The following is a 14,535-nucleotide window of genomic DNA, read 5'->3' on the forward strand; positions in this document are numbered from 1 at the left end:
AGGTGTTTGTTTTTTTTAAACCTGTAGAATAAAAAAAGAGTGTGAGAGCAGATGGAAGAGGGCAGGCCAAGGGAAGGTGGTGGGTCGGGGGGAACCTATTATTCCTTAGGGTGGAACTCAATGTACTGGAAGCAGAGCTGAGGGAACTCATTAAAAACCCCATGCCTTCTGGGAAATCGTTAAAATGGTAACTCGTTGCACATCAGCCCCTGAAGGATTACCACTCAGGTGAAAATATGAGGAGCCATATGGTTGATGCAACTCAAACTTTCAGCCATTTTTTTAAAAAACGCACCTTTTAGCTGGTTCAAAATCGCACCGACAATGCACCGAGGCATCTGCTACATTGTGGATACATGTTGTCCCGTGCATAATCGGATTCGCTTTCTTTTTTTAAGACTCGGAATGACAACGCCACTGGCATTCAAACACAATCCTGAAAAATTACTATGGGCAAATTATAAGGTGCCCCATCTGTCAACCATCCATGGGGAAACGACAGTTTCTCACTTAGCGACAGGTGAGCCGCGGCAGGATCACGTCACGTGGGCAGCAGAAATACCCTCTCGTTGGGAGAGAGAGAGGGGAGCTGCTGGAAGCATTATCTCTCTGGTTATTGAAAAGTAATAATTGACATTTCCAATTTGAAAGTGATACCAAAATTATGGTGACAAATAAACCAATGGGTTGATGAAAAGCGTTTGCGGAATATGAACATAGCACTATACATATCTAAATCCACAAAATAAATAACGATCGAAATATTCATGAGGTAAAGGAATTGTTCATAAAAAGACTTTTGCACAAAATAAACACGAAAAAGAGCAATCAGAGATTGCAAACCCTCACCAGGATGTACTTTAAGTGGTTTTTAAGGCTTTTGTGTTAAAACAAATATGGCGGCTGAACCACGTGACTGATGACGTCATCATTTTTTTTTCTAAACTAATTTATTCCTAGATTATGCTCAAGAAATTTCATCTTGATCGGATGAAGTTTTGTAGTTGTCAAATTATGATGTCATAATAGAGGCACCTATGACATCATCATTAACATATTTTATTCCCCATGGAGAGTTCTTTACAATCAGCCATGTCTCAATTTTTTCTATTCAGCGCTTTCGGAGAGATAGAGGTGCAAAGTTTTTCGGTTTTTCCAAATTGGCGGCCGAAACACGTGACCGATGATGTCATCATTATTTTTTTCCCTCCACCAGTTTATGCCGACATGACCCTCAAGAAATTTCATCTCGATTGGATGAAGTTTTGTACTTCTCGAATTATGACGTCATAATGGAGGGACCTATGACATCATCATTAACATATTTTATTTCCCATGGAGAGTTCTTTACAATGAACCATGTCTCAATTTTTTCTATTCAGCGCTTTCGGAGATATGGAGGTGCAAATTTTTGGGTTTTTCCAAGATGGTGGCCGAACCACGTGACCTATGACGTCATAATTATCATTAAAAATTTATACAGGTGGAGTTGCACCTATGGTGAAAATTTCCTGTCAATCGGACCAATGGTTGCAGAGAAAATTATATTTATTCTGTGCGGACAAACAGACAAACAAATGAAAAATCGGTCAGAGACCGAGGACTTGCCGGAATGTCCTTTTTTATCGGCCATTTTGGATCAAAATGGCGGGAAATCTATACATGTATATACGCTAAGCAATGGAAGGTAACTGAGTAAGTGTATGCATATCTCTTGTCCTTTCAGAGTTACAGTCATGTGAAAATGTAAGTACACCCCATGTAAAGTTTTGACCTTTTCAACATATTTCAACATACAGCTATTTGATCTTCATTTCAACAATATTGATAGATAAAGGTGATATAATATAACAAATATCATGAAACATTTACATTTTGTAGTCCATTGTATAATTTAAATAAACATAAATGCAAATTTTGCATGTGGAAAAAGTAAGTACACCCCATGTAAAGTTTTGACCTTTTCAACATATTTCAACATACAGCTATTTGATCTTCATTTCAACAATATTGATAGATAAAGGTGATATAATATAACAAATATCATGAAACATTTACATTTTGTAGTCCATTGTACAATTTAACATAAATGCAAATTTCGCATGTGGAAAAAGTAAGTAGGTGGTGTTGCCCCCCTTGGGCAGAAACAACCTCCTGTCGGCGTTTCTTATAACTGTCTACCAGTCTCTGACATCGACTGTGAGAAATGTTTGCCCACTCCTCCATGCAGAATTCTTTCAGCTGTACGATGTTTGAGGGGTTTCTTGCATGCACAGCTCGTTTCAAATCCCCCCACAACATCTCAATGGGATTTAGATCCAGGCTTTGACTTGGCCATTCCAGGACACTCCATTTCTTTCTTTTCAGCCATTCCTTGCTGGATTAACTGGTATGTTTAGGGTCATTGTCATGTTGCAAGGTCCACCTTCGGTTGAGCTTCAACTTTCCAACATATGGCTTCACATTATCCTCAAGTACCCTGTGGTACAATGAAGAATTCATAGTGGCTTCTATGATGGTGAGCTGCCCAGGCCCTGATGCAGCAAAGCTGCCCCAAACCATAATATTTCCACCACCATGCTTTACAGTTGGTATCAGGTTCTTGCGGTCAAATGCTGTCTTTGGTTTTCGCCAAACATGTCTTCTGGTACTGTGGCCAAATAGCTCTACCTTTGACTCATCTGTCCAGAGCACATTGTTCCAGAAGTGCTGGTCTTTGCCCAGGTGTTCATTGGCAAACTTTAGTCTTGCCTTGATGTTCTTTCTGGACAGCAAAGGTTTCCTCCTGGCACACCTCCCATGTAGATCAAATTTGTGCAGCCTCTTTCTACTGGTGGACTCGTGCACTTTGACATCAACAGTGGCATGAGCTACCTGTAGGTCCCGTGATGACATTCTGGGGCTCTTCGAGACTTCTTTCAGCATCTTGCGGTCTGCTCTCGGGCTGAACTTGCTGGGGCGGCCTGGCCTGAACAAGTTGGCAGTTGTTTGGAATCTTCTCCACTTGTAGATGATCTTCCAGACAGTCGAATGATTGATTTCAAATTGTTTGGAGATCTTTTTAAATCCCTTCCCAAACTCGTAGGCATCTATAACCTTCTTTCTGAAGGCCTCAGAGAGCTCTTTTGATCTTGGCATGGTGATGCCGCACACTTCAACAACAAAGAGCAAACCAAACTAAATGTCTGAGGTTTAAATAAGACAGGATCCTCCAAGATCATCTCTAACGATGTTCTAATCATTTGCACCTGAGTTGGTGCACCTGATTCTAATTTTAGGTATTTGAAGTCGTGATAAATGTAGGGGTGTACTTACTTTTTCCACATGCGAAATTTGCATTTATGTTTATTTAAATTATACAATGGACTACAAAATGTAAATGTTTCATGATATTTGTTATATTATATCACCTTTATCTATCAATATTGTTGAAATGAAGATCAAATAGCTGTATGTTGAAATATGTTGAAAAAGTCAAAACTTTACATGGGGTGTACTTACTTTTTCACGTCACTGTATGGTGGTTTGAAATATATTTTCGATGAAAACTTGGCCCCCTGACCTTTGACCCCAAAAATAATTACAATTAAGCATTTTTGACCATTTTATGCGACGTGTTATTTTTCTGGAATTGAATAATGAACATTTTGGTGTTGGTTAGAAGGGAATCAGATAATGCTTGACAGAGTTATTCATAAAAAACAAACAATTTTTGACCTTGAGTTGAACCTTTCAAGGTCATTCAAGGTCAAAGGTCATGGCGCCAAATGAAATGTCGTATGTGACTTCCTATGTCAGTAACAGTAAGTGTATGCATATTGTTACGGGTTCCTCACCGATCCCCTGGTCTCGGTAAACCTCCGAACCCCGAGAGGAGCCCCGGCAGAAAAATATGTTATTCTCTGTGTTAGAAATCAATAGTGAAACCACACCAATGATTATAAATGGACAGATATTGTATTAACAATCACACACAAGAATAACGGTACAACAAATGGCAATTAATAGTGCACTCTATATTACATACCTTATTGCTTAGGATGGTACCATCACTAAAGTCATATAACTCACTGCGCTCCCAGCGAGTGACAAGGACACTCCTCAATGTCTCTGTAACCTGTTCCAAGGCGAAGGTGATTAGCTCCAGCGGTCACGAGAACGATATCCAGTCAAAGCCCGAATCTTGCTCTCCAGTCGAGACCCGAATCGCGTACAGTTGACAATGGCGATCGCCCCGCCGAAACTGTACAAAGGCGCCCTCCAGGGGAGCACCTTCACCGCTCACTCAGCAAACCGCAACGTAATTGGAGACGAAGCGGTCGCGCACACACATCCCTGACAGACGGTAGGATGTTGGGGGTAAAGCTGGCGAAGCAAAACCTTTGTAGGTGTCCGAAGCGTGAGGCTCAAAATGGCCGATGGCTCGTACTTGAGTCGATGCGACTAGGCGAGGATTCGTCGAAATCTCAGCGCCAAAACCTGGCTACGCCGATTTTCCAATTCCAGCGATAATTCCTATCGCCGGATGTCCTTTCAAGGAACTCAAAAGACTTTCGCGACTTTCAGTAGACCACGCTCTCTACAGAGCCGCGACGTCGCGCGTCTTCCCTGACTTTTTCGCCACGCCTCTTCCTCTTCTCTCTCTCGTCTTCCGGTTCGGTTTCCGGTATCATTTAAAGTTAGCCTTTTTGACTTTGGATAACTGTTCGTGAATAATAAACCTTTTGAGAATAATAATAGTACATAATATCAGAAATATGTCAAGTGGGTGAAAACCACAACAACGGAAGTTACGAATCCGTAACAATATCTCTTGTACTTTTAGAGTTATAGTGGTTTTAAATATATTTTAAATGAAAACTCGACCCCCCCTGATTTCACGTTTTGGGTGACCTTGAGCTTGACCTTGGGCTAGAGAGTTAAAAATTGGGCAAAGTCTATTCCAGGGCATGGCAAATATGTGTGTAAAACATGGCGATGCTATGTGCAATGATGTAGATGTAGTACTGCGCACAAACAGACAGACAAACAGACAGACAGACAATGTGGCGGCCGAACCACGTGACCGATGACGTCATCATTATTATTTTTTTGTATACAAGATCGAGGCTCGTGAAAGAGCTAACATTAATCACACAAAAAGTCAAACCGACACAAACCGACACATAGAACACAAAATAAGGGGAGCGGTAGACAAGATGGGGAGAGAGGGGGAAGGACACAAACACAACATTTGAGAGCAGGGACATCGAGAGAACTGTGGGAGGGAGAGGGCTTGGGGGGAGGTGCGAGAGGTATAAAACATTTGGACACTGCAAGGACTTACAGAAAAGAAGTTGGAATTTCGAAAAAAAGTGTATCTGGGGTGAATTAGCGGGGGTAGAAAAGATCAAGGTTTTGGATGGGGGAAGATAAGAGATGGTGGTGAACAGCTGTTTTAAAGACCTGGAGGGAAGAGTGGGATTGGAGGGAGTGGGGGAGTTTGTTCCAGAGGCGGGAGAAAAGGGGAATGAAAGAGTGAAGGTGAGCAGAGTGCCTAGATTTTCTCCACCAGTTTTCTAAACTAATTTATTCCTAGATTATGCTCAAGAAATGTCATCTTGATCGGATGAAGTTTTGTACTTGTCGAATTATGACGTCATAATGGAGGCACCTATGACATCATCATTAACATATTTTATTCCCCATGGAGAGTTCTTTACAATGAGCCATGTCTCGATTTTCTTCTGTTTAGCACTTTTGGAGATATAGAGGTGCAAAGTTTTTCGGTTTTTCCAAGATGGCGACCGAACCACGTGACCGATGATGTCATCATCATTTTTTTTCTCCACCAGTTTATGCCGACATGGCGCTCAGGAAATTGCATCTTGATTGGATGAAGTTTTGTACTTGTCAAATTATGATGTCATAATGGAGGCCTTGGGCCTCGAGAGTTAAAAATTGGGCACAGTCATTCCAGGGCAAGACAAATATGTGTGTAAAGTATGGCGATTCTATGTGCAACGATGTAGACGTAGTACTGCGCACAAACAGACAGACAAACAGACAGACAGACAAACCAACCAACCAACATACTTGCCGGAATCTATTCCGGCAAGTAACAAACGGACTCAAATGCAATACCTTCTCCTCTGGCGAGGGTAACAAAAGCTGATAGTATCAAACAGTCTTTCTACAGATCTCACCCAACATAAATCTTACTATAATGGAGTAAATGTAGATGTCCCCGAAACTCCAAAATTGAAGACAACTCATTTTGCATCTTCAGATACATAGGGCTGCCAAAACAGTTTCCTAGGCTATTGGGAAAAATCCTGGACGGGCCACTACTCTGACGCAGGATACTCAAATGGCTCATTCTTCCCATTAAGCTGATACTCATTTTGCTGACCTCGGAAGGATGACACACTGAGTCAACCCACCTGGTGTTAATTCAACGGAATGACAGGGGCCTGAATTCAGGACCATGAGATCTCAAGCCAGTCACCTTAACCGTTAAGCCAACACCTGGCTTCTCCAAAATTGACTTGGTGGAAATAAACCTTTGGTGGCAACCGGTATTACAAATAGTCTTCCTTTATCTTTTAATATGGAGTATGATAGTTGTAATTAATAAAATTTCTTTTAAAAATGACAAAAATTATAAAGTGCATTTCCAAGAATGTGCTACAGCACACTGCCCACAAGAGTGTGCCGAGAATGGTACTCACACCCTTACGTGGCAGTACACGTAAGTCATGTTTCAACTAGTAATGCTTAAAACCTCCATACCCAGCTATTTTTTTTAACAAGATCGAAGCTCACGGAAGAGGTGATAGACAGGGTAAAAAGGTAATGATGTGATAGTGGGGCCGCGAGTGGGCACAACAGGCAAGGCAATGAATGAATAGGAAAATGAAGAGAGACAGAGGAGGAGAGGAAACACATTAACCTGGAAAATTAAAAGGCTTGGAAGCGCATGAACCTAACTCGCCACTGATGAGCACCAGTTGGAAGCTGGAACATTAAACCAATAAATTCTCCTTAATGGATCAAAGCCCGAAAAAAATAAAACATAAATGCGAGCACATCAGGACCAATCAGGTGCTGTTGCTAAACCTGAGGTTTTGTTTTCCACCTACAGTTCTTTTTAAAAGGCTTCAAAGGCCGGTGGTTCTGTGTTTTCCACCACATCCTTTCTGGTCTTGCTCTCTCTGTTTCTGGTCTTGCTTTGTTCCCGCCAGGTATCTGCAGGGCGCACGTGGTCCACCATAACCCCCCTTCTGGCGAGACTCCAAAAATTCAGAATCACTGCGCACCTACATTCATTTGTTCCTCTTTTCCCCCAACAGTGAAACTAACTTCTTCATCCTCTTCAACCTCATTCTTCCCTCCAGATCTTCAAGATGGCTGTTCACAACCATCTCAGATCATCTCACATCCAAAACCATGACCTTTTCTTCCACCATTAATCCTCCTCAAGCACACCTCTTTCCAAATTCCCAGTTTTTCCTTGCTGAGAGTTTGTGGCTGTTTCCGTCTTGTGCATCCTCCGCTTGCCCTCCTTCTTCCCCACATTTCTTATTTATCCAGGTTTATCAGGAATCCACTGCTCTGACTTTCCCAACCACAGACAAGGAAAACACATCTTACCGAAACAAAAAATAACGTGGTGCTAATTTGGCAATAACAGCCTCGACTGATTGCACTGAAAGCTTACTCTGAGCTAGGGTTGCCAATGCCTTGGGGATGTCACAAAGTATGAGCACAACGAGGTGAAATCACTTACAGGTAAATCAGTGAGGTAGCTGTAACAGGTGAGTAAGGGCAATACAATTTTATTCAAAAAAAATTAATAGTTTTTTGTTTTTATTATTTTAATAATTTATAATTTAAAATTTATAATTTTATAAATTTTTATTAATAAAAAAATTAATATTAATAAATTAATATTCCCCTTTTTGGGGCCATCCCGGAGAAGCAACTGGTTACAAATTGTACAGATTATACTTTTTGCTTGTATAATTAGGTTGCATCTTGTTGCATCTTGATTTGCTTGTAATTATACAAATTTACTTGTACAAATTATACTAAAACAATATTGCACCACAGCGTATGTGCTTCACAAGTTTGACTGCAATGGCCTATTTGACTTGCAAGGAACTGCTGAAAGAACAAGAATGGCACCTGGGAGAGTGCATACCTCCACCAGGCTGAACCGTTTTCGTTTTGTATCACATTGATAGGCCGGATCTGTATCTGGGCGTGAACCAAATCGAATCGGCTTGTTCTTGCCACCTAACCAACTCATCCACTAAGGTTTGTCCAAATCCGTCCATAACGGTTTGAAATATCACGCTATATATTGTTTTTGACTCCACCACTCCAGGGTGAAGAATTACATTAAAAAAAAAAAATTGTATCCGGATTCGGATCTTCATCCAAATCGAACCAAAATTGGTTCTTGTGACCCACCCAACCCCTCCACCAAGTTTATAGTCAGATTCACTATGTTAACAAATATAATTATTTCGTTCAAAAATTTTGGAGATAAGCAAAACTATACATTTTTGGAATATTCAGAGCATGGGGAATCCAAAAATTAATGTTGGCATTTGCGTAGACACCTTTGCGAAAATGACACTCAGGACAGTGATGAAGATAGTCAGGTTCACTATGTTAACAAATATAATTTCGTTCAAAATTTTGGGAGATTAGCAAACCTGTACATTTTTGGAATCATCAGAGCATGGAGAATCCGAAAATCAATGTGGGCATTTGCACAGACACCTGCATGACCGCCATTTTGGATTTTCAAAATTGTCGCCATAAAATACATATTGCTACGGTTTTGAGATGTGTACAGTGAGCTCAATAAAGGTTAAAGGTTGCCCCCCATAGATAGTCACACAAGCAACATGTAGCCTCGTTTGTAGTATAGTTATGTCTTAGTATATGTGAGAGTAGGCCCCTTCCAGTGTTAATCCTGCGTTGTGTAAAGACAGGAGAATAGGTCCTACTTCGGCAAACCATCCTACCTCGGTAGGCGCAATCCATTTTGCTGTCCTTTGCTCGCTCACTAGTCAAGTTAACACGAGGTAGGCCTAAGAAGGAGGGGCCGGCTTTGAGGTCGGGGCGGAGTCGAGGCAGAGCGTCAGAGGCGATGACGGTAAGCATGAGCCGCCAATCAGGGCTCAGAGGTGATGGCATCAGAGGGCGTGGTGAGAAGAGTCTGGTGAGTTCCAGAAGGCTCGCGGGGCGGGGCTATATAACCCGATGCGCAAAGCCCTCAACAGGACTGGCAGAGGAGAGAGAGGACGTACAGGAAAAGGACTTGCATCACTGGCACTGTACGAACTTTACTATCGCTAAAGATACGTGGGCGCAGCCAGGGCGTTTATAACTTGCGCGGTTCAGTCAAGCGAGTGAACGAAGCTGCGTAACCACCCTTTGCCATAGAAGCCGTCCCTGCCGTTCGCCCCGATATATCACCCTTGCTTGAGAGACGCGCGGCGTGGCCTTGTCTTCACCTACCTCCATCTTCGCGGACGTGCCGGGGACCGTGGAGAGCCGGACGAGAACCACCCTTGGACGTGCTGGAGAACTCCTGCCCATCTGCAATCCCCGTGTGAGTGTGTCAGACGGGCCCGTTGTCTTTGGGAATTAAGAATAAGACTGTACAAGGATTTCCCTGTGTCTCTTCGTCCTGAACTGTAAATACGTGTGGTAATAATCATTAAACCTATTTGTTCTTCCTTTCTTCTGAATTCGATCGTTCCCGTGATTTCTCCAATTGACTAAGCGTGGCACGAATAAGATCGCTTAAATCGGGGTCCATTAGTTATAACGGCGCGGATCACGTGTACGCAAACCGCTCGGCATATTCCAACCTCACGTGGTTCGTGCGAGGCTTGTTTCCTCGTTTCCGTGGCGGCGCGAGTACTTAGGTACGAGCGAGAATTTGGTCCCGGAACCCTATTTCACGCTCGCCCGGAAGGGACATAATAGGTCTCGGTTCGCGCCAGGTCAGTAAAGACAAGGGGATTAATCCCTCCTTGATAAGGGGAGAAGGCCGGCGACAGAACTGCAACAACATTTTGCGCTATCTCGGCTTCTAGTCAACCTAGAAACTTAATTAAATATGCTAATCCTATGTTTTCTGGGTCAAGGAATCCAATAAAGGCCTCAAAATAGTGCTCAGGATTATAGAAAAGCAACAAACAAAGGTAGTTGAAAACCATTGTCTATATATTTGTGATATAACTGTATTACATAATACATGATATTGCAAGTCCTTTGAAGTTATAGGTGTGGGTTTATAAAGCAAGAAAGCAGCCTTGTTAGTATCAGATTGAACTATAAGTGCTATACACAGGATCTACTTGGTGGTCTATACCATTCAGGAATATGCTTTTACAGATCTTCATCACTGTCCTGAGTGTCATTTTCGCAAAGGTGTCTACGCAAATGCCAACATTAATTTTTGGATTCCTCATGCTCTGAATATTCCAAAAATGTATAGTTTTGCTAATCTCCAAAAATTTTGAACGTAAAAACATAGTGAACCTGACTATTAATCCGAATCTGTCCATAACTTGTCGAGATATCGTGATATATATCATTTCTGGCCCTATTTCTCAATGGTGAATAATTACTTTAAAAAAAAAAAATCTCATATCTGGATCTGGAACTTCACCAAAATAGAATCACTTCTTCCTTGTCACACACCCTACATGTCCACCAGCTTTCGTCCAATCGTTCCATAACTTTTTGAGATTCCGTGATATATATCGTTTTTGGCCCAATCTCTGAATGGTGAAGAATCACTTAAAATATTCTTGTGTCTCGATGCAGATCCAGATCTTCACCAAAATCCAATCAATTCGTCCTTGTCACACACCCAATCTGTGCACAAAGTTTTGTCTGAATCTGTCCATAACTTTCGAGATATCCTGCTCACAGACAAACAGACAGACAAACAGGGGTGAAAATTTAACCTCCGCCCACCTTTGGTGCCGGAAGTAAAAAGTAGAGAGACAAAACACATCCTGGCAAATTAATCAAGAGAGAACGATATCAAAACGGAAAGCATATAAGAGCAAAAGGAGACTCATTATAAGAAAATAAAGCAACCCTACAGTATGATTTATGTGGCTTGAATGCGTCACATCTCCAAGCTAAGCAGTCAGCGATGAGAGACCTCGTTGGGACCCCAAGTGCTTGGTAAGGGATGGTAGAATAGCTGTGTTGGTCGTGTGTTTACCTCCAGCTTGTCTGCTCAAGGATTTGTTCCTCCCTATGAAGTCAAACCTGACAATAACTGCCACCATTGAGCAGTGAAGGCACCAAGGGGCGCTGCATCTTGGAGTACGATGTCAAGCCACCTGCACCGTGTCTACATAAAGATCCCATCGTATCGCTCACAAAGAACAGGTGGGCCGTTGCATGTTGGTACTCAGGTTTATTTACCTGCTTGTGCATGTGAAAGGTAATTACAATAGAAATATATATGCTAAGTTAAACTAATGGCAAGAATGGTGTTAGTGCTTTGAATATAACAGAGTGATAGATAGGCCTAATGGGTATGGATACCCAAAGCGTCTGACAAGCGAAATCGTTTACTCCGATGTCGAAATCCCTTGTACATCCTTGCACAGGGAAAGAGACAAACACAGAAATAAGGAAAGAGCTAAAAGGGTACAATACCCATTTAAATTTATATCCCTACCATCCCGCATTCACTAATGTGCTCAGCCTTAATGGAAGCGCAAGTAAATCTGTGCACTCAATCCCAACAAGCCTCGTGTACTCCCCATGCCATCCACATGCCCTTCTCCCCCATTAGCCCCATCCCTCACCCCTTCCATATACACTCGAGATCCCCATGAGCAGTGCCGAGGAACTTCAAGGTTTGCAGTCTGAGGCTGAACCTATGGGATATGGAACGTAACAATGGGAATCAAACCAGTGAGTATAGACATTTAAAAGTCTTCTTATCTTAAATCCTTTCTTTTTTTTTTGGCCTTCGAATATTCCAGTCAATTTTTTGAGGATTCTAAAACTATTAAATATCATGGTTAACCTGGCAATAGTGCACTTTGTCATTACACAAGCTGAAAGACAGCAGCAAAGGAATAGACAAATCAGCACAATAGCTCAGGCTGATCCAAAGTTGTCAGGGGTAGTGATTGTGATGTCTGCGAGAGGGTCTCGTCAGAAGGTGAATGCGCTGCCGGTTTTGATTCATTCTTCACTCTACAGCAGTCTAGTTCCCACCCACCCAGGTGATGTTCCCTGTGCCTGCCCTATGGTTATCCTACCCCTCTCCCCCCTCTCCTCTCCCAATGAAATTAAATAGATAAACCAGTAGATTGCAGGAATGTCCTATTGATAAGGCTCGAGCAAGGTGGGCCAAATCGCGTCCTCCTGCGTCAAGGTTCCTTGTACTCATAGATCCTTGTAAGTTTCATCTTTCAAATCAGAATTCTCATGTCTGAGTTGAGGGTGCAAGGGAGGGGTGAATGAATGAATGAATGAATGATCGTTTTAAGGCCATTTTCCCCGCTAGAGCGGGGGTTAGCCTTGCGGGCCCCATGACAATCATGGTTCCCTGTTTGAGGCAATGTTTTTATGGCCGGATGCCCTTCCTGACGCCAACCCTTGATCGCCTCTTACGATGCGCAGGGATATGGTGTACCTGTTCTAAATCGGGGCACACACCGTGATCATTCATCCCAGCAAGCTGGTACTCAATTTGCTGACCTCGGAAGGATGACAGGTTGAGTCAACCACCCTAGCGTTAATTCAACGATCGACCGGGATTCGAACCCAGGATCCGAGGATCCCAAGCCGGCACCCTAACCGCTAAGCCAACACCAGGCTAAGGGAGGGGTGAATGAATGAATGAATGAATGAATGATCGTTTTAAGGCCATTTTGCCCGCTAGAGCGGGGAGGGGAGCAAGGGGGAGCGGGGAGGGGAGGGGAGCAAGGGAGGGGTGAAGGGGGGTAATTATTTAGAAGGAATATTTTTTATAGTTTCCACAAAATTTATACAAATAGCTTTCTGGCACAACTGCAGACGTGGATGAATAATATAATGTGACAATTTGTACAAAATGACATTAAATATTCATGGCCTTACGTCTGTCTATCTGACCTCCAGGTTGCAACGACCAGACAAGACCAAACCTCATGCCAGAAATAAAATAATTTAAACATACCGCTGTCATATTTCAAACCATCGTGAAATAACGCATCAAATTATAATAAAATAACTCATCAAATTATTTTGCAAGCAAGGTAATGGGTTTTATGGTTGTGCGAAAGATAGGCTAGAAGCAGACCTGTTCCCCACAGAACAATTCAAAGCTGCAGGTTTCCACAGCAACAGAGCAGTTCGCACAACGCCTTACTCAAGGTCACGTTCCACATTTTTCCCTCGCGCTTGAGCAGGCCCAAACTCGTCCATTGGGGAATCGGAGAACAAAACAGGTATGGATTTGACGAGGTATGTACGCCAGACACACTTGGCTATATTTGTGAGGGTGTCCTGCATCCTCACATCACATTTATGGAACCACATCATGGCGAAATGACATGGAAACGTTGACCAAAAATTGTTGAACCAATTATTATATTTCGGGATTAATGAAACCCTCACGAAGCACATGCTGTACTCGTTCGTACACCATGTAAGGCTGGCAACACAGTATCAACAAGACCACGTTACACTGTTGTATCAATTCTTATCACAAACAAAGAAAATAAGGGGACAAAGCAATTGGGTTTTAGTGGTGGTGATGTGGGATGGGGGACAGATGTGTGTGCATGTGTGTGTGTGTGTGTGTGTGTGTGTGTGTGTGTGGGGGGGGGGGGGAGGGGCGAGGGAGGGGCGGGGGTGTGGGGGAGAGGCATTAAGGAGGGGTGGGTAAGCGGGAGGGGATTAGTGGAAATTGAGGTGAGAGGGCAAGCGGACTCAAAAGGCATGGTGCCAATCTTATCTTGGATTGCTATATCACAAAATAATCTGGGCCTTGCTGTTTGCCACCTTATTCCAGGAAGCGAAGCAATCTTCGACAAAATTACAAGCTGCGAAAAGGGAAAACATGAGGATAAAAAATGTGTTTAAACAATTTCATCTTAAGAGCAACGCCAGCAAACAGCCCTTTTGCGCAGAATTTGTTCGCAATTAATAATTGTAGGAACATTAAATTGAGGGGGAGGATGGGTGAGCTGAGAGTGGGGAGAAGAGGGGCTAGTGCAGTAGGGGATGGGCCCACCCCAGTGGAGATTAAAGCAAAGAATAAAAAATTCATCGCAGTATACCTGATTTTTTTCTAAAGGTCTCCATCGCTCCCAACGCCTACAAAGCTCATCCAAAACCAAATTCAAAAACCACTTCAAACTGGGAGGAAAAAAAAGAGAGACCAAAACCAACAAATTAAATGCGTACAATTCCCCCTGAGAAGCAATTTGCCATTTGGTCATCTCTGCACCCCCAAATCTCAACCACTTCGCATTTCTCTCTCTCTGCACTCCCACGCACGCGTTACCT

General features: G+C 42.7%; 1 protein-coding gene across 1 annotated transcript in view; it reads right to left on the reverse strand.

Annotated features, from left to right (window-relative positions):
* The window catches only part of CLSTN1 (calsyntenin 1), a 248,267-nt gene that overhangs the window by 89,388 nt on the left and 144,344 nt on the right, over window positions 1-14,535 (reverse strand). The window lies entirely within an intron of this gene.

The sequence above is a fragment of the Myxine glutinosa genome, chromosome 4, assembly GCF_964187855.1.
Source record: "Myxine glutinosa chromosome 4, kmMyxGlut1.1, whole genome shotgun sequence".
Lineage (NCBI taxonomy): Eukaryota > Metazoa > Chordata > Myxini > Myxiniformes > Myxinidae > Myxine > Myxine glutinosa.